At 42.6% G+C, this 20,930-nt stretch overlaps 1 protein-coding gene and 1 long non-coding RNA gene across 26 annotated transcripts in view; one reads left to right on the top strand and one right to left on the bottom strand.

The window, feature by feature from the left end:
- The window catches only part of FBRSL1 (fibrosin like 1), a 503,769-nt gene that overhangs the window by 210,046 nt on the left and 272,793 nt on the right, over positions 1 to 20,930 (bottom strand). The gene's annotated exons all lie outside the window — the stretch shown is intronic.
- LOC146430264 (uncharacterized) lies at positions 4,732 to 19,877 on the top strand. Of its 2 annotated transcripts, none has more exons than XR_014855314.1 (3): positions 4,732 to 4,957; positions 8,311 to 8,483; positions 19,436 to 19,877. It is a non-coding gene; the product is annotated as an uncharacterized LOC146430264 (long non-coding RNA). The 2 variants fall into 2 exon arrangements; XR_014855313.1 differs by lacking the exon at positions 19,436 to 19,877 and adding an exon at positions 8,581 to 9,026.

The raw sequence follows: 20,930 nt of genomic DNA, 5'->3' as shown, positions 1-20,930 counted from the left end.
TTATTTCGCTCCCAATACAATTATTTACGTTCTCCCACACAGCTTAATAACAAACATATTTCTTTTCAGCGAAGAGAGATCTCAAGTGGTTTAAGGACTACACTGCTTTTATCAGAATGGCAAAATGACCTGCAGCCGTGTCGTAGGGCAGACCCAGCCAGGATAACCCTGTGGGTTGTTAGAAGAGTTATAAATACATTTAGACCACACAAAATCCATGTGCATGTGGATTTTTTTTGAAGAAGAGAAACCAGACTATAAGGTTTGAAGGCCCAAGATCAGAACTGAGTTTCTTTCCTGCAACTGAGACAGCACAGGAAAGTGTGTGCATCAGGAGGGTCTTGTCCTGGGGATGCTCACATGGGGACAGGGCAGGTCACCATTCCTGCTTCCAGGGTGAGACACCTGCATCTCTCCTGTGCTTCCTAACATACTCACATTTGCTGGATTTCCTTTGGCAGAACCCTGGTGTGGCACTGCTGGCCCTTCTGCTACTGTTCCCTGCAAGGGAAGTCTCCTCAACAGACAAAGGTGGCATTCCCACCTCCTGCAAGCACAGCAGGACATCTGGGACAACTGAAGTGAGGTAACTACTGCGACACAAGAGGCAAATAACACTTTTTCTGCTTAAGTCATGAGCTGTTGCCAATCTTGTTTTAACTGAATCTGTGTGAGACGCAAGAGAATTTAATAAAAATTACTAAAAAGCTTTTTACTTTTCTCATTAAAAAAAAAGAAAAATAAAAGCCAAAATAAAAGCCCCAAACACCAACAGTTTGACAGCAAGAATAACCTTCAGTTCAGTGTCAGACTTAATGGAAGAGAAAACATAAGGAAACATTTTCATTTTGAAGGTCCCAAGAGGCTCTTCCAAACAATACCAAGAAAAAACATTGCAGAAGTGCCAAGAATCAGGGGAGTGCTCCATTTACTTATTTTTATGGTCAGTCACTGATCATGCTGATATTTGACTTTGGCTCTGAAATCTTAGCTGTGTTAAAATAAAGATAATTCACAACTCAGGGTAAATCCAAAAACTGAGACACCCATAGAACTACTGCTGCCATCTCTAAATGCTCATTTGTTGTTGATTTTTTATATTTTTACCTTACTGATTTCTAGGACAGTGATATCTTTCTGTATTATGTTCCATGCAGTGGATCATTTACTGTTGGACTTCCTATGCAAGTATCAAAACCACTTTTTCTTTTACCAGAAGAACAAATCTGAATTTATATATTTAAACTATCACAATGCTTACCACAAGTTTTAAGACTCTCATAGGTGTCAAAAGGCTTTCAATAAAGTATAGAGTGCCACAAAACAGAAAAAATAAAGGGAAGTTGCCAAATAAAAAAACCTCCCAGCCTTCCACAGGGTCCTTCAGACTATGGCATTTACATACCTTCAGACACCACTGAATTACCTTTAAGATATCAGCTGTCTCACTTGCTCAAATCTCCACAAACATGGGAAAGCCACTGACTGTGGGATGGTGGCCAGTGCCCACCTGAACTGTGCAGAGCCCACGGGTGTCAGTGAGGGACAGAGGCAAAACCTGTCACAGCAAATGGGTTCTCCCACAGTACCTGGTCATGCATTATATAAAAACCACCATTTCCACTGTGCTGCTGTCCCTTGGAGCAAGGGGGAAGATCTACCAATCCTCAGATTAGTTACCACCCACTGAACAAAGCGCTCAAGGTTGCACTGCTGAATTCAGGAATAGAGCTCTATGTTAATTTTACAGTGTTCCTCAGACGAAGCACCTCATGGTATCTCAGTGACTGGATCTGGGTTTATTTGATGCTGCCAAATTTCCTCCTCCAATCCTGTCTATCTCCTCTCTCACTGGCCTCTGTATTAACGAGACAGAGCTAACAGATTGTGGCATGTCAACATGCTGAGCTGACATCCTGCTGCCCCCTCCGTGTCTGTCTGACTTTTAAGCTTTTTCTTTCCATTTCCCTTCTGGATTAAGTGTAACATGCTCTGTAGTCCAGGAATGCCTCTTGCTTTGGCTGCCTTGCCTCTCTTTTTGGCATGCTCATGGAGCCACAGGGAATCTTGCTGAGGCTGGCTAAGTCACATGTTTGCCCTTTAATGAACATTAAAAAGAAAGCAGAATCTCTGCCATTTTGATGTTTCTATTAATACTGGCCACAAGAAAGCTCAGGTTCCTGCAACAAAGATCACAAAATAAACCAAAGGCATCTGTAGCAGCTGATGCAGAAGGGCTTGATCATATTGCAAAGAAAAGATCAATTATTAGGCAGAGCAAGGCATGTGCACTTAGTTTAAATTTGTTCAGCACAGCAATTTGGTAAATTTTGCTGTCACTTCCTGGCATTTCTGAGCTTCATCTTGAATGACCTTTACTTAAGGATTTATTTTCCCTCACTGAACTAAAGATGTTCAGCACAATGGAAACATGTCTTTGGGAAGTCACCTTATGGGATACAGCTTGAGGCTGGGAGCTGAAACAGTGATGTTCTTTCATAACCCTTTCCTTGTTTCTCTTGGATCCAGCAATGGTGGAGAACACTTGGGGAATTATGACTTGTTTTTCCACAGATGCCCCCACACAGGGACATCTCTTCTGGGGAACAACAAAAGCAGGTGTGCAAAGACCAGGGGGAGGCAGGGAGAGGGAAGGACAACATCCCCAGTACCTCAGTTTCAAGTTCAGCTACAAACACATCCAGGAAACTCAACCTGCTGTCCTCAAACAGTGATTTGCTGCGCAAAAAGCAACCACCAAACCAAAAATATGACTGTGTTCAGCTGGAGTGACCTTTGCAAGAAATCTAGGGGAAAAGAAAAGAGCAGAATCTTTCCTTCCAAGGGAGGATTGTGAATTGTCTCCCAACTGCACTCCTGAGCGTGAATCAATTTTCTTCCAGTCGATAACTAGCGCAAAGGTTCTAACCTTCATTTGTGCTCCAAATACTCAATCGGGGATGTAGAACACATACCAATTAAGCAATTCAGCTAAAATAAGAAGGCCGTGAACCAACATCGTTGCTGCAGCTGCCCCTGAGGGATCGAGGGTTAGCAGCTTGGGGAAAAGGTAATTTATTGAGCTTAATACTCTGCGAAATGTTCTCATGATAATAAGATTGTAAGATCGTTTTAATATCTGAAGTCATGTTGAAAAGGTCATTTCTCACTTTTTACGCCTACCTAAGTCATGTAAATTAGAGCTACTCAAACAGAGTTGAGGATGTTTGCAGCCTAAGTTTTTCTACATTTTTGGATGACAGAGAAAAATGTCAGTAATCCCAAGTGGTGGACACAACCAGCCAGCAACCATGAGTTTTAGAATAGCAACAGTAATGGAAGCAGCTGCTTTGGCTGTGCATTAGGCCAGCATTTCATCTTTGACCTAGCATATACTATTCAGACTTTTGTCCTCCTTTTTAATGTTGTGATTTGTTAAAAAAATTATTTCAGACACACTGCATGTAATCTGAAAGGGGAGGAGAATACAGTTGATGTATTTGCCAGAAGTTTTATAACCCAGGGAAATGGGGCATTGGCAATTTCACAAAGTACTTGCCTCTTTTCCAACATGCTTTTTTCCACAAGAGAATTAACTTTGAGATTCTTTTTTGTTTCCTTTTTTTAAAATGCTTTCTAGGCAGAAACTTTGTAGACTTTGCCTCCACATCTCCCAGCCAACATTCCTAAATCACAACTTGCAGCTGCCCTTGCTATTGAGGCCTCAGAGCCTCCATTTGGCAGAGCACCAGCATCATGCCAGGATGTGATGCTTCTGTGATGTGCACAATTACCCAACAGGGATGGAGCAGAGATCCCCAAACGCATTTCACTAAGGCCCCTGAATCATATTTGAAACAACTCTTCAAAATTTATAACAGCATTAGGCTATCTAGGCCCTTAGTTTCATTTATGTTTTGAAGCTTCAAATCCATCACACAATGGAGCTAAACGAGGGCATTATTCAGAGCAGTAATGCACTTGATCCCATGGAGGCTAAATGATAGAAATCCCATCCTGCTCTCTTATTTTCCAGCATCTTCTTCCCTCCTCATCTTTCAGCCCCAACCCTTGTCCTTTACACAGCCATTATAAAAAACAACTCTCCCAGGAAAACCTCCCTTGCTGCCCCCTCACCCTCCTAATAATTTTTCCATCTCGTCTCTCCTGAACCACTGCCCCATTTGTGACTCCTCACTGCTCAGGCCACAAGCTTTTCAGAGGAAGTCGCCTGTTTTCCTCTGCTTGGCAGTGAGCTCCAGAGGTGCTATGCAAACGATTTATTATAACAGATTATGGCCCACAGTAATTTAATAGACTGGAAAGCCCAGCTGAGGAGAGCCGGCGATCCAGCATTCTCACAGCGTGCCACGCTTGTATTTTTCAATACATAATACATAAATCTCTCTGCTGTTGTGGCTCTGTTTTCAGATTTGCTGGGTTTTGTATGGGAAAATTTTCCGACTATTTATCAGCTTGATCTTCTCTGTCAGCCTTTATCATGCCTCACAGTTCTCCTAAAAACTCGCTGAAACAGAGAGATCAAGGCAGCTGCCAAACAATGTCCCAGCCTTCCAGGGGTGGGGCTCTGCAGAGGGCTGTATTCCTCCACGACAAAACTGTCACCCTTATTATGATAGCAGCACTAATAACAGTAACATTGAGCTGAATCACTCTGTCTCAGCAGAAAAGCTGGGAGGGAGAAGAAATGTCTGCCTGCTTGTCTTTTGGCTTCCTTGGTTAGGTCCAAAGGGTTGAGGGGAAGACACTTGGAAGGAAAAAGAATCCCCCTCTGTGACATTTGGGGGATTCACTGAGGACAATTCTTCCATGATAATGCTGCACCCCATTATGATCTGTTTTGTTACTAATTGGCCACATCTAATAACAATGCTGCCAGGAAGTTCTCCAGTAGCCATGAGAGCACTCAGCTGACAAAGTTCATGCCAGCTTCCAGGTAATGCCCCCCTCCCCCAGCTCTGTCAATGCTCACTCTGCTTTTCAAGCTCAGTTTTGCTAATGAACACATGGCATCCCGCTAGAAAGTTTTTCCACTATGAACTGTGCTTTCAAGGAAGGTGATTCACAAATGAAAGATGGAAAATATAATCCTGAAAAAAATGAGAAAATGGAGTAGCAACAAAGATCCTGAACAAAAGCGAGAGGATTTTTCATTTGGCCAATGGATTAAAGGTTAAACCTGAAACCCGCCTTTCACTTGGCTAGATAAATGTGCAAGAGTGTGTACTTGAATGCAAGGCAAAAAACACAAGGAGCATCAGTTTTGGACACTGTCCTCACTGAGAGATTCCAACTTGGATGTCGACTGCTCCTAGCAGACTATCACAGAAGGCACTTGAGCACCAATGCCTATGGGGTTGTCTCCCCCTTTCCCCTTCTCTTCAGCAGCTCCCGAGCAAGTGAAGTTTCCAAAACACAAGCAGAATGTGTATGACTGTGAAACAATAAATCACAAAGTTTGCCTCACTTTGGCACTCTGTCTGCTTTGCAAATTTGCACCCTGCTTGGGATGAATGTGGCTGTAGGTATTTCATGGGCAGAGCCAAGCAGTGGTTAACGGGAAACCTGCTGTCTACTCCTTCCAGCACGTGCCAGGCACTGCAGCCTGCGTGTTAATAGATGATGAATCGCTATTTGGGAGGAATATATGTTTTACATATAGCTTAATATGCGTTTATAAAGAAAGGCTGGAACTTTTTAATTCCCGGCATTTATACCTTCAGCCAATTAAAAAAATTCCAGCACAGTTTTGGAGGAGCCAATATTTCATTGTAGACTGGAAAAATCTCCGCAAAAGGGAAAAATAAACTCTCGAAGCACACGAATAGTACAAATTACAGAATACATTTTCTGCAATTCTCCAAAACTTATCTGGAATGCTACTTAAAAAAAAAAAAAAGGAGAGGGTATAAGATTACATGGAAAAAAATACACACCTTTCGCACATGTTTTTTTAAAGTCAGCATATTTGCAGGGAATTTTGCAGCATACATAATAAAAGTGCAGAGAGAGGCAATGTATTTCAAACAGCTTCAATTTTTTTATTAAGATCACTCATTCCTTTTTCCTCTAATTCTTTTCATAACAACAGCAAGTCTCTTCCTGAGTTTTTATAAGTTTTGTATGGCACAATCTCTCAAGAAGTAAAAACAATAAGTGATGGTCTAGTGGACTTACCGCAGTCAACAAAAAAAAGGTGTGTTTATTGCTCAGTTAGTGACTCCAATTAATGCCAGGTCTGTGAGAGACAATCAAGGCAGGATTCATCTGGCTATCGTAACTCCAGGCGCCTGGCTCCTAACTCTGGCCAGTCTTTCCTCTTGCTCCAGCCCTCCTCTCGATCAATAAAAGGACTAAACCACATTCAGCCAGATTCTGAGAGCTAGAAAACCACAGCCACACCACCAGCCAACCACTTTCATGCTCCAGTGTCTCACAATGCAGCACAGCTACGTGGCAAACTCCTGCACGTTACACACAGATGGGTTTTAAATAAAAGCACACACCAAACCAGATCTCAGAGAAACTCTGCTCCCAGGAGGCCATCCAGAGCCAACCTACAATGTTGGAGGGAAGAGCCTGGTGCTCTCCTTCACAGACCATTCAGCCCTTTGCTAACTGATGACTGCGCAGAGCACAGCCAAGAAAGCAACCATAGACAGTGCTGAATCTGGAAAACGTGAAGCATGAAAGAAGCGTTTAACTTCATATATTCAAGCAGATCAAAGATTTCTAACTCAAACTTTCTACGCGTCAAACTTTGCAGCTGTTCCCTTTATCAGCTCACTAGGAAAAAGTCTCTGTGGATTGGTGCCATTCTTCGTAAAACCTCAATTGCTCTGCAATAAAAGAGGTCTAATTTTTACAGTACAGTTCTGCTTATATTTAGTATCAACATCTGACCACAAGTGCCAAATATAAAAGTTACTGGGACTCACTCTAATTGCGTTTCATGCTCTCTTTGTGCACCAAATCCTTCAGCCTTACTCAGGCAGCTGACATTTGCTTCTACCAGTAAATACTTAACTTCCCTTCAATGTGGAAATCCAGCATGAACTTCCATTGCTTTAGACTGGAACCAAAATGTTCTTCGCATGTGAAATTCTACATGCAGTATAACACAACAAGAGCAATATTCTACCTCAGCTGTCATGCCTTTAAAATTTTCTCTAAAGCAAGAATAAACACAATAAAAAATGCACCAATTCCTCTCTTTCCTGCTCTCCTCCTCTTGAGGAGTTCTCAAAGCCAATTAAGACATCATTAAACAGTCAGGCCAGCAATGGAAGGCAGAGCACCGTGGAGCACCTACAGCACGACTGCAGCCGCTCGTTAGAGCAAAGGCCGTCATCCCAATTAAGAACGTTCACTGTTTAAGCAGCACAGCAATTGCAATCCTTTTGGCATTCAAGGCTGTGTGACCCTGGCAGGGATGAGGGGGCTGCAATCCTGTTTGGGAGTGCAAATTAAGCTTCCAATAGTTGGGTGCAAACAGGCTTTCCATTAACTTTTTCCTTTTCCAATATTTAGTTTAACTACCTGTGTCAAAGCCAGGGGGACATTTACTGCTAAGAACATTCATTTGCAGGCCCATCTCTTGCCCAAATACCTAAAGGAGTAGAGCAATAGTCTCATGTTAATGCACATCTTGGTTAAATAAACCAGTTTTCCAGGCTGCTGGGTTTTCATTTACATTTCTGGTAGATTAGCCTGAGCTATGGAACCGAACACCACGTATACCAGGAAATGGGAAGAGGTAAATTAGTCCTTTCTTGCACAACTTCCCACCTAAGAGCCACCTGGCTCCACCAGGTCTCAGCCACTTGAGTTGCCCATGAGGCTCTCTGCTTCTGGGGGCTTTACACAAACCCCCTAAACCATGGAATATAGCCTCAGCTAATGAGATATACTTGGGGCACCTTCCTTGGGGTTTGAACTGGGGTGTTTATCCAACCTACCTGAGGCAGCCACCAGGAGGGAAAAAAAAGGAAAAGGAATGATAATAAAAGGTTGATTAATTATGTGCAATAACTGGGACAGCATATCATGAAAATTCCATTCTTGTTTACTCAGCTAATTCACTTTTTATGAGTGTTTAGGCTTTAAAGCAAAACAAAGCACTAATTACCCAATTAACGAGCAATTAAGTTACTGCAGCCTAATAGCCTGTACAGTGGCTGCCTTTATGAGTCTGATGGTGAGTTAGAGACCCATTAAACAAATTTATACACAGCTGTAGCAAACATTACATTTCCAGAGATGTTACATTACATGCTAATATTTTCACAGCATTGAAACATCATTCACTGGTTTAGTGAATAGAGTTTGCCAGTTTACTCAGCCGAGCTCTGACAAAGGGAAGGTCTCTCACATTGTACCAGCACTTATTACCCAGGGATGGATGAGAAGTGGATCTCTGCATTTCAAAGCCTTCTTGAAAAATCCAGTGATTTTTAAGCAAGGTGAGTAACATTTACTTTAGAACTTTTTAATTTTGCCTTAATTTAGGAAGAAACCACATTCCGGTCATTTTCAACAAATAATTGTGCTTATTTGCAGGAGTCTAAGCTGCCCTCTGTAGCAGGTGACATTGTACTGAAAATTTTAGGTTGGCAAGGGGGTTGTGAAGATGAGGACATTTTACTGTGTGGAGAGACAAGATGTTTCTGTAAACTCCTGTAAGGCAGATGGGATTACCTGTGACAAAGCATGACATCCCTGAATGATGAGGCAGTATTAGCAGCAAGCTCTCCCCTCCTGCACACTGAGCAGCAACAAAGCACAGTGGCATGAAAGCTAAGGAAGAGTTTTGGTCGTAGCTCCAGTGCTCTCTTCCCCCTTCAATGACTACATCAAACCCACCATATTATATCTGTATTTCAGCGTGGTTCAATTTTCACATCAATAATGGGTGTATCTTTTAGTGCAATTTTGATTGCATGGAGAAAAGCTCTATTTGTAAAGCAACCGTTTCGTCAGAGTTTAAGAAAATATATTTTCTTCTGAGTGAGACTAAATGAAACTCAAAATAGATCAATCATTTCTTTCTGCCCATATAAGACAGGTTTCCATTTATCTACTAGCACACAATAAAAACTGAGTTCACCTCTTCCACAGGCATAGTATCACTTCAAAGCACAGGCTGCTCTATGTAAATAAGGAATGTTTCATAGACCAAAATCATGTAAGCAGTGCAGTATCTCCCTACCAGGCTGCTGCATTTCCCCAGGAACTCCATGGAAACACACTGTAAGCAGTAAAGATTATTGGGTATAGGGGTGGCCTGACTTTAACCTGATCTTAAAGACAAGCCATTATTTGGAAGTCCAGGAGCTGGAAGGATATATTTTTTCAAGTTGCACACACACATCAAACCTTCAAGCTGGTATTGTCACAGTCCCACTGAATTCCATGAACTGCTCAGGTCTGGTTCCTTCATGTTCATCAATAAATACAAAGACACACCTGTGCTAATGAATTTGAAAACATGAGGAGATCTCATCTGTCTTGTGGATAAACAGTCCTGCTCACATCCTGTCCCCAGACACTTCCCCAAGCAGAATTGCTAAGGAGACCCCATTGCCTTTGGCCTGTGCTTAGAGTTCCTTCTTGTGTAAATTCTCTGATATCTAATAAGGCATAAGCTTAAGCTTCAACATCTTCCCGAGTGGGAATACTGAAGATGTGTTATTTTCTCTTTTTTTGCCCCACAAACACTGCAAGAATTTACTGGGTTAGAGATATTTACTGTTCCGTCGAATTTGATGGACCAACTCTCTGATGGGATTAAAAAAAAAAAATTAGAATGGAGAAGTACAGCCAGACACACTAGGACATGTGACTGCACAGATTGAGCTTTCTTAGAAAACCAGGCTAAATGAGAAAAATAACCATCTTCTTTGGTAGTAGATAGCTATAGGTGTACCAAGGTAGATTTTTTAATGGTATTTAAAAGCAGCATGGAAAAAGTGTGGAAAAACATCAGGAGCAATAGCACAAAGCCAGAAAAGCCTTCATTTTGTGATCGTAAACAGTGTAGGAAGGTAAATGGTCACACAAAATGAAAAATGTGGAAAACAAACCTGAGGGCAACAAATAAGAGCCAAAGCAACTACATCTCACTTAAATAGGGACATCTTTTAATCATGTCTTAATGCTTTCTTAAAAACTTCATCACCCATCAGCCACTCAGATTGGCAACCCAGCAGCATCTGGTTTTGACTGAATAATGTCTCCCAATTTATCTTTAGTCTTCCATTTTTAAATTTTAATTTTTATTAAAGAAAAGGTCTTACCTGGCCTGTTTTGTATTGTTCTCTCTGCTCTCTTTTTTTTAATCTAAAGTAATTTCAAAGAGTGAGCGTCAGATATCAAACCCAATATCCTTTTTCTCATTAGCACTTTTCCCGTGCAGACCTTCAAATGTGGTAATAATTAATGAGTCTGTGTCAGAAAATGAATAAAAGATGGCTCAGATGCTTCACTGTTCAGGGCTGACCTTTAGCTGAGTCTACTGTATTAATATATTCTTGTGTTGTCAGACTCAAAGAGCTAACTGCCTTATGAATTATTTATCAACACAAAAAGTCTTAACCAGAAACAGTGTTAACATTAATTTCTAACCCTCTGTGTCACAGCAAAGCCTGCCTGCACTGCATAATTGAATTTTAGTTTTAGACAAGCAATCAAAGCACAAGTCGCTGTTGTTGTAAGTGTGGCTGCCTATGATAGCAAGAGGAACGGCTGCTCTTTTTGCACATCTGGTGCATTACAGGCAGCTCAGGTTTCTGTGAGCAATAAGCCTGGCTGCAGACAAATGTGGAATGGGTTTGCAGGGATGAGGAGAGCTGTGGCTCCCTCCTCTCCACAACACTTCTAGATGCTGAGCTGCTCATTGCCCTGCTATTGCTATTTCTTAGTGGGGCTGGTATGGAAATGTGTTACTTCTTCTCTGCTTCCAGCACACTGAGGGGCTGCTGCACCTGAACCACGGCAGATGAGGCTGGGAACACTCCAAAGGCTCTGGCTCTTGGTTTTGCTTTTCCACCTGGTCTCTCCCAGATGAGAGCCCATCTATCTCCTTGCTCTCCCCTGCGTGCTCCCCAAATGCATGAGCTTCTGCAACCCCATCATCTGCAGCTGCTGTAGAAATGGGTTTCTACTGCTATCCCCAGCCAATTCTGAGCAATTGTCAAATTGATTTACAGGTTACGCTTGATTTGTATCACACCAACCCTACTAAGGCCTAAGATTCAAGGACTCAGTTAGGACTTAAGGGCTGCATTCACAGCTCTTCCCTCCAGGAGAGTCTTGGGAAATGATGCTTGTGCTGGACCAAGAGCAGAGATGTAACAACACATGTGTAGGAGGGGAATGACTCTATTCCCTGGTGGAATACATCAGCCTGCACTCACAGCTCCTGGAAAAGCAGCACCAGTCTAGTACCTTTTTTTTTTTCAGTTCACACTCAGTGACTGAGGTTTGTTCATCCCTGAAGAAACAGTTCAGAGATTACCAACAGAGCATGAGTGCCTTATAGAAATGAGACATAGCTTTAGGCTCTAAATCCTGCAACAACTGAGCCAAACAGCAGCTTTGGTAGCTTTCTCCCTCTGTTCTCAGAGTCGGCAAGGGCAAAAAGAGAAGAATTAAATCCTGTTGGCTCCTTCCCATCTAAGTAACGAATGAAGAGGGAACTCTTTAGTCTTGCAAGATATCTTCTCTGACTTTTCCTGGGAGCTTAAACGCAGAGGCTGAATGAGAACCAAGAAAGCCCAGCACAGAGAGAGGCTGCTGCTGACAGACCTCCATAGGAACTCAGGACCGAAAAGGGATGATGGAGAAGCACCAAAGGCTCAGACAAGTGACAGTGCAGCTGAGGAGAGGAAGACAGACATCCTGTGAAGCACAAATGCTGCAGCTCCTTCAAGGAAGAGTAACCCTACCCAAAGAAAAAAAGGGAAAAAATCTGAGCTGTGCATTACCTCAGTGCCTGATACAGGGAATGGGTTTGACTGTGTCTTCAAAACCTGTTGTGGTCTCACAGCGACTGCAGCTCCTGCTGGGGATGTTGGCATCCAGAACAAAACCCCTGAACTACAGGTACACTGACTCTGAGGAAGGAAAGCTGTTTTGACAAAGCTACCAGCAGGATCTGGATGCTTAATTCAAAATAATGGAAACTGGGTGCCCTAATCCCCAGAGAGCTTTGAGAAATTTTAATAAAGAAGATCTCCACTGTCTCCAAAGTGAGGAATGAGCATTACCCTTTACCTAATGACTGTCTTAATAATCAAAGGTTCACTCTTCCCAGGAGCTGAGCGTATCATGCCTTTGCAACAAGAAAGCAGACGACTTTGAGCGTTTTAATCTGAGCTGAAAAGTGCTGAGCTTTGCGGGTGTTAGGCTGTGTGATTCTGGGTTTTCCATCCAAGATTGCCAGCCAAGTTTCAATGGAAAACAAGACACGACATTTTTCAACACTCTGCTAACTCTTCTTAAGACTAATCTTTTATAGGCACTGGGATCTTCAGAGCAGATTATTTTCTGTAGTTGTTTTTATTTTTACTCTGGAGCCTATGATGGAATAAATCAGTCTTTGCCAAACCAGATACTTTTCTTTGGCAGACATTTGCATATTAAATCTAAAATTGTTTGCCATGACACAGTGAAAAGCAATTCTTGAAAGCCACTTCACATCCTTCCTGCAAGATCTCACTAGCACCTCCGTAAGTAACACCAACCTGTTTTTTTGGAGGTCTGATAACCTGGCACATTCAGCTGTTCCTTGTACCATTAGTGCTCCAAGCAAAATCGATGATCAAAGGTCTGGAAGACACGCACTTCTGCAGTAAATCCCCAAGACAGCTCAGGTCTCCCTTCAATTTGGTATTTATTAGCTTTTTCCCCAAACACAGCACAAGATGGTGACGGCTAATTCCCATCTGCACACGCCTGCTCCCAAGCTATGGAAAATGACTCCACAGGCCAACTGGAAGCTGAATAGTTTATCCATGAGCCAAACAAGTGAGATTTAAGGATGAGTGATACGCTGGGATTGACTCTTTGCCCCGCCAAAGGCTCCTGCAGGGTATATCCTATGCAGCACATCACAACGTTGGCAAACAGATGGAAATAGCTCCTTGCTTTATGGCTATTGCACCAGCACGGTGACCTGCTCCGGATCCCACTGCTTCCCATGTCCCAAACTCTCTCTGTCGGTTGTGTAAAATATGTTACAATTGGGGATATATATATTTTTTTAATCTTCCACTTCAATATACCAGACTAAGCTAGTAAAAAAATGAGACGGTCATGCTCTTTTAAAATAACAAAACACCCACCCTGGCAGTTATGACATAACCCGGCAGATTTTTCTTGTTACTTTGCTGTTTTAAGTGCCTCACTCAATGTGAATCCAATTACCAAGGCCTTTGTTTTCCCTAACAAAGGGACTGTGTTTCGGGGCTCCGACTCATCTGGCTTTAATCATCTCTCATGAGGGGAGCTCACTAACAACCACCTTGGGATACCTTTTATGACAGATTTGGGAAGGCGCATGAAAGAGGGGGTGGTTTGAAGAAAGAGGAGATGAGGTAGATCCCCCTCTCCCTTTTTTTTGTTGGTTTTTTTTGACAAGTGCATAGGCTTTCCACAGTGCTCCAGTAAACTCGAGTATGACATACCCCTGGCCACGGATGGAAGTGATTTTCGAGTGGCTATTTTTTTGGACTGAACTGTGGTTTATTTTAGAAGTCTCCAAAGTATTCTGAGAGAAGGAAGGGAGGGAAAAAGGCGAGCTCTGGATCTTCCCTGGCCCATGTGGCTGAAAATTACCCATTTTACTACTACGCAGCCCTGAGCCAGTTGGCCAGCCTGGACAGACATGTTTTCTTTTCCCTTTTAGGCTTATTCTGTAACAGATTTTTCCTCATAAAAGTTACAACTGGTGCAGCTCCTCTCAAGTTTGAAAAGCAAAACTTTTGAAATCCATAGGACTCAATTAACGTGGCTCAGCACCACAGATCCTTCAAGCAGCACAAGGAATGAGACTCTGCTCTGGTAGAAAATGGGAATTTCATTCTCTCCTCTTTCATTGCAGGAGGCAATCAGGGTTGCTCAAGTCACGCTTTAAAAGTAATCATTTCAATACCAGGCTAGTAAACAAAGTCTTATTCCATCCTGAAATGTTGTATTTAAAAGGGAAAACCCTTCCCCAAAGCAATCTTTCCCTGCTAATTGCAGTGTAAAAGACCATCAAACATACTGTAAGTATTATTTTCTCAATGTTGCATGAAAAATTTATGGTGCAATTTCCATTGTATTCAATAACCAGCACAAAGACTAGTGTTAAGCCTAGAAAAGCTTGTTTTAATCACATATTAATATCAGTTATTTTGCTTTCATTCAGTTTATTAATTTTTTTTCACAGGGCCATGAGCCACAGCTACAGTAATTCCCAAATACCTGATAGGGAACAGTACTTAAGGTTTCTGGGTCAATCCTTTTTCACTGCATGTGACAAGGACAGGAATCTGCCAATTATCCCTTCTCTCAACATTTTGGTAACCCCAGCAAATGGCCCACAGTCACACAAAGTCTTCTGAAGGCTGGTCTATTGTCTCAAAGGTTCCTGGCTGTTGCAGCACTTGCTCTCAGAGCCCATTATCCCCTTGTGTATTGGGGAAAAAGAAATCCCCAGCTGCAATGACAAAAAGCTTTTTTTTTTTTTTTTTAAGAAGGAAGTACAGTAGAGAACTGTCCAACTTTGATGAGAATCCCAAATGTTTCCTGAAGGCCCACTAAATTAGAAAAATGAGGCAAACTGTGAGAAGTAGCAGAGTCTAGGGCCTGCCACCCAGCTGTGGCTTTTGCCTAGTTAAACTGGGATATTTGGGAAGAACTTCACCCTGCAGTGTTCACAGCATCTCAGCTCTGGACAGGACCACCTAATCCCTCCTTTCTCTTAGCAGGATCAACTCACCCCTGCTCTTTGCTGGAAGGATGGCAATCTACCCCAGCACCTCTGCCTTTTCCAAAAGCTTTGGAAAGCTTTTCATATGCTCAGTTTGCCTTTGAACAATCATTTTAGATGAATACAACCATCACCAAAACAGAGGAGAGAATTTCTGCTCTGGGACAGCCTATTCACAATTTCTTTTTGGGTTGGAAAACAACGCACAGACCTGTACCAGGCACAGCACTGCACTGACAACCCCACACAAATCACAAGAGCTACTGTGTTAGGCTAATGTGGGCAATGACCCAGGCAACATGATTTACCAGTACAGTAACTATCATACATTTCATGTTGATTTACTAAGTCCTTACATGAGCACTGGAACTAAAACTTACGTTGGATGTTGCAGAACTCAAATGAGAATTGTTTTGGTCTGCTCAGAGCACAGGGCCATCCCCAGGGCAGTGGCAGGTCTCCAGCTGAAGCCCCTCCACTCCAGACCCTTTCTCCTACAGATCCCAAGTGCCCCCAGTGAGTTACACACAGAACCATACAAAGGCAACCAAGTGAGTCACAGACAAAAAATTAGTGTGTTCTTCGCAGAACAGAGGAAAAGGCTTATTTAGCTATGAGCTTTCCCACCTAGCTTAAAAGGTCTGCTGAAATGAGATTGCTTGGCTAGGCTTCCAGTAAGGCAAGGGGATGTTCAAAATCAGGCCTGAAGATTCTGTGGCCATCACTCAGTTACCATGAGCTGATGGAGGCAGTGAGCATCCCTCACTCTTGGTTCTGCCCTAACCCCCTGTGCTTGTAAATAGTTGACATTAACTGGACAGGGGAACCATCTGGGCACAAGGAGGTTATGCCTTGGTTTTGTGGGTTTCTTACTATACAGAAAGATCAATGCAGTTTCCCCATAAAACACTAATCACTCTAACTCTCAGTATGAATAATTAAGAGCATTAATCATATTTCAGGCAAATATTTCCATACAGTCTATTAATATATCCCAATCAGATCAGAAAGACTCAAGCCCTGTAAAAACTGAGATTCTAAGCCCTGCTAAAAGCAGCTTTTTAAGACATACTGTGGTTCCAGATGTTTTGCACAGCTATTCATTTAGCTTGTAAACAAGCCACCAAAAACATTCCACATAATGATGGGAGAACCGCAATTACATTGTTGTGGCGATTTACAAAGAGCTCAGCATACTTTTGTGATTTAGAGAAGAGAAATCTCTCATTCTTTCTGAGAGCTGATTTCCAGATTTATGTCTGTGCTGTGAAGTGCCCTGGGAATCATTAAAATGGTGACAAAGAAAAGTGATTTTCTTTATTAGAAGAGGAATGAAAGAGGGGAGGGTGAAATAAGAGAAGCCTCCCTTCTCTCCCCCACAACAGATTACTTTCCTCCTTGTCACGGAATTTATCTGGAGTCAAATGATCATCAGGTAGCATTGATACTCCTTTGTTTCAACTTTTATGCATATTTATTAACAACAAATTGCTAGAACAGCAGCACTCCAGTCTATCCTACGACAAACTCCATCCTCTGGATCACCAAGCCCTGCTCAAGGAATGGTACCAGCAGTGTGCCCTCCCCACAGCCTGCTGCCCACATGGCACCTTTAAGGTTGTTGGTGCTAAAACTTGGAGAAGTGGCACAAAATTCACTGCATGCCATGGGAGGCACTTGCTCCCTTTGCTGCCATGTGGCCACATCCATACTGGATGAGCACAGCTGCTCCTTGCTCAACATCCACCCAACCTGGCCTTAGACACTTCCAGGGGGGAGGCAGCTGCTCTGGGCAACCTGTTCCAGTGCCTCAGCACCCTCGGAGGAAAGAATTTCCCCTGTGTATCAATGAATGCTTCAGAGTGAGAGCAGAGCCCAATTGCCCTGGGCCAGTCTCACTGCCAAAGTTTGTGGATAACACAAACCACCAGCTGGGACACACTGCGCTGTCACCCAGAGCATTTCATTTCAAGTGTTTAACAGGCACGGGCAGTTACAGTTTCAAACTGATTCTGATTTGAGCTGGCCAGTGAAAATGGAAATCTCTATATCCCACTAGCAGTTCCCTGAGCTGGGAAGACCTCATGATCACCTTATCTCATTTTGTCATTTGTAATACAAGCTAATTGCTCCAAGCCAAACTGGTTTCAGTCTTCATCTCCAGGTGCTCCCTTTGGTCCTGCAAAGGGTCACTTCAGTTCAATGTTCAAGCTTTATTCTACTTCTACAGCACAAAAAATAAAACCAGATATTCCTCTATAGAAAAAAAGACCAAAGAACCAAATCAGCATTTTCAGCACTTCATAGATTTGCTGCTTTCATTCAAATCCAGCCCAGTGGCCACAACTCCAACCTCCAGCTCCAGGAAATGCTCCTGTTTACGCTCCAAGTCACACATGGTGTGGCCACACAGCTCATCTTTGTGCCCTGACCCTGCCTGCCACTGCCAGCAAGGGGGGACAGCACGTCCTCAAACCCTGCCCCAGGGTCAGGATCTAAAGGCAGCCACCTCCAAACCAAGCACTGCTAAATTCTGCCTACAAGGACACAAAGGTGCCTTTTGGAGTCTAATTTTTTTTGAGCTATTTCAGTGAAATAGTTTTATAACTCCTGGCTGCGTGGTGATAGCTGAAGGTGAAGATTTTAATCTTGATGACAGTGCAGAGCCCCAGGGCACTGTGACTGCTGAGCTGCAGGTGACCTCCTCCCAGGGCTGGGGCTGACCTGGTGCCCTCCAGAGCATGTCCCCATGTCCCACTGCTCCCCAGCCAGCACTCGCTGCACAGGTAAATCCTGAGCCTGCTGAGGTAAATTAATGAACAAGTGACATCCTCACCATAATTTCTAGGGAGAGAGTGATGAGAGGCCTTAAACGCGATTGCTTTCCATCTGTATATGTGCTTAAAGACTGTAAAATAAATTAATGGGGAAATCTAAAACATAATGATAAGGATTCCCCACTGAACAGGTGTTTTTTCCATCCATGAAATTACAAGTTGCCGGGAAAAGACATGGGCCCAGCTCAGCTTTATTTCAGTCCCAGCTCCTTCTGTTAAAATAATAACAGGCTTTATGTTCCTGAAGCTGTAATTAAACAAGTGCTTTGCAAGGAAGACCTACAGCTTGTTGTACTGGAAATAAAAATGAAGCTACAGCAAACTGCTCGGGTTGGTCATCCCCACTTCTCCATCTCCCTGCTTCCTGATGTAATTTCCTAGATCAAGCTCTCATTTCGTGCTGCTGGGTTTATTGTTTTGCCATCATATTGTTCCCCCCAACCCCTATTTTTAATGGAAAACATGTAATTCTTGAAGTACATTCAAAATCTAGCTAGAAAACACAAACTAGAAATAAAGTAGGTCCTCCAAGAAATGCACAGACAGTCTTTGCCTGCAGTATCTGACAGGGACACCCAAACAACTTGAGCACAGTACTGAGCATCCTTCCAGTCACTGGGAGTGTAAATGATGAATTCTGTTCTCAAACATGTAACATAATGTATGGTGTGAAAAAAGAGAAAACCCACGAGTGCTGTCGCTGCATATTTATGATATAAAATAAGAATTAGCATATGGGAGAGCTCTAAAGGGAAAACAGAGCACAATTTTCTTCAGATTTAGGACAATTGAATCAGTTTTAGAATTCAGGACTTCCAAAGGAAACATGCATTTTTATGAAGTCAAAAGTCAATTAACCTGTCTATAAACCCTTTAAAAAAAAGATTCCCCCTTCACCATGCATGATAGGAAGACATTAACATAAGGTAAAGATGCAGTTTAACTCATGATTTTTAGTTTTAAAATATTGTTTAGGTAAGAAGGAGGATTTTCTGACTTCTCTGTCCATCCACTTTTCTAAGGAAATACATTCATGAAGCAATAATACAACACTTAGAGAGAACACAGGATACAGAGTGACAATAATTACTAATAAGCAGCTACAGTGAATTCTTTACTTGCATGCTGAGTGCAGAGTTGCACATCACAAAATCAGACATATTTATGACTGGAACTCTCTACTAATACGTGCAGTTGACCTACAAACATCTTGCTCAACAGAGACTCTAATTATTAAGGTTTACGTGATTTAGCAATACAACTGAAATGCAGAACAATTTAACATCGTGGGAAGAAAGCGGCTCTGGCAGGGAGCTCCTGAAATCCTGAGAGCCCATGGCTGTGGAAGGCAAAAGTTGCTCTACAGGCAGGCACCAGCCTAGATCCCCCATAAAATGAGCCCAGCCTGCCTGCTGCACCTCTCTGCTGTTTCAGAGAGCCCAGAAAAATCACTGGAAGTTTGAAAAAAATGATCTTCTGGTGCTTCCTTAAAGACCCACTGCACGAGGAATTTCCCCACCTCTGACTGTATCTTAATTGTTGCCCAAATTGTTTCCTAACAGATATCAACATGCAAATGTAATGTTTTGGGTTTATCTTTCAGCTTCAAGATAAGGCTTCAAATTAAAATGGAAGGGTTGTGTTCCAGACTTCAACAAGTGAGGTATAAATAACGTCGAGTTAATTAGCAGTGTGCTGATAGGTGTCGGCACCACAAAGAAAACCCTTCTGCATTCTGTGCTTCCTGAGAGCTCCTGGACTGCCTGAGCACTGTGCTCCTGACCAGCCCTTCAAAGAGGAACACTGATATGGGGTATTTGTGAGGGCAGCAGCAGGGCAGATGGAAACAAAGGTCCCACATCTTGATAAAGGCTCAACATCAGGGAAGAAAATGCAACCTCAGGAGGCCAACAGTGAATTTAGCAAAGGTCCAGGGGAGCTTTGCCCAGTTGGAAAGGCAGGGCAGGCTTTTGCCAGATGGGAGGAGGAGAGCTACTCCAACTCTGTAATTTAATGTTGTCTTTTTCAATAAAAGTTAAAGATACCTGGAAGCTCAGGGTACATAAATGCAGGAATTTATAGCTGTCTCAGAGACAGCTGCATGATATACAGTGCAACGGGAAGGCACCACAATTAGCCCAGCTTCCAGGATTATTTTATTGAAGGAAGGGGGTGATAGGCACTGTTTGGAAAGTGGGAAGTAACAGAGAACAAAGTCTGTGTTTAGAATAATTTTACAAGCCTATGCAAGGATAAGGTGCACATACAGGCAACTCCTTTGTGCAGAAAGGGTCCCTTGGAGAGAGTGACAAGGGAGGGAATGCAATGCAGCATTTGTCTTCCCAAAAAACACAGTTTCCTGCTGCAGGATTATCACTCTTTTCTTGTGATGTCCATGGTACAGTAAAGACCTGCACTGCACAACTCTCTCGGGAGGGTCAGACACAACACAGCACAGACATTTCTTTTCTGGTGCCTGCAGAGGGAACACAATGTGCTGCAAGGTAGTTAGGAGTCTTCAGACCACAAGAGCACGATGTACAAATAAAAACATGTGGGTCACATAAAATAATTAATTGCTGGCAAGTTGTCGTTGTAAAACTCCTCCCCCCCAAAAGCACTTTGCAAATACTGTCAGCATGTGCATAGGAGGTAAGGAGAGGCACAGACAGTGAGTACTCTGTCTGAGGTCACAATGGGAAGATTTTATAGTGTTTGCAACTGGGGAAACACAGAAGTGAACATCAAGATAACGACTGTGTATGCAGGACTGGGTGTTTGACAAGTTTGCATGTTCAACTTTATTGATTTTCATAATTCCATTAAATTAAATTTATACTCCATTGTGTAGATAGCTATACACCTTTAGGTACAATGTAGTGGAGTGCTACCTGCATCAGGTTTAGTACTCCAGTACAGATTCCACACCAGCAATAAGGGGAGGAAGAAGCTATCATGGCCAGGGAGGAGTGTGGTTGAAAGGTTTATTTTTTAAAATTTTTTTTTTAAATAGGTATTTCAGCATGCAAAGCAGGTACTTAGTGTGTCAGTTAACACTAAGCCACTTCCCTGTCCATGCTAGGATAATTATTCTGTTT

The sequence above is a fragment of the Lichenostomus cassidix genome, chromosome 15, assembly GCF_008360975.1.
Source record: "Lichenostomus cassidix isolate B80296 chromosome 15, HeHo_3.0, whole genome shotgun sequence".
NCBI lineage: Eukaryota > Metazoa > Chordata > Aves > Passeriformes > Meliphagidae > Lichenostomus > Lichenostomus cassidix.
Note: the sequence above shows the minus strand (reverse complement) of the source record. Positions and strands in the feature narration are given on the sequence as shown.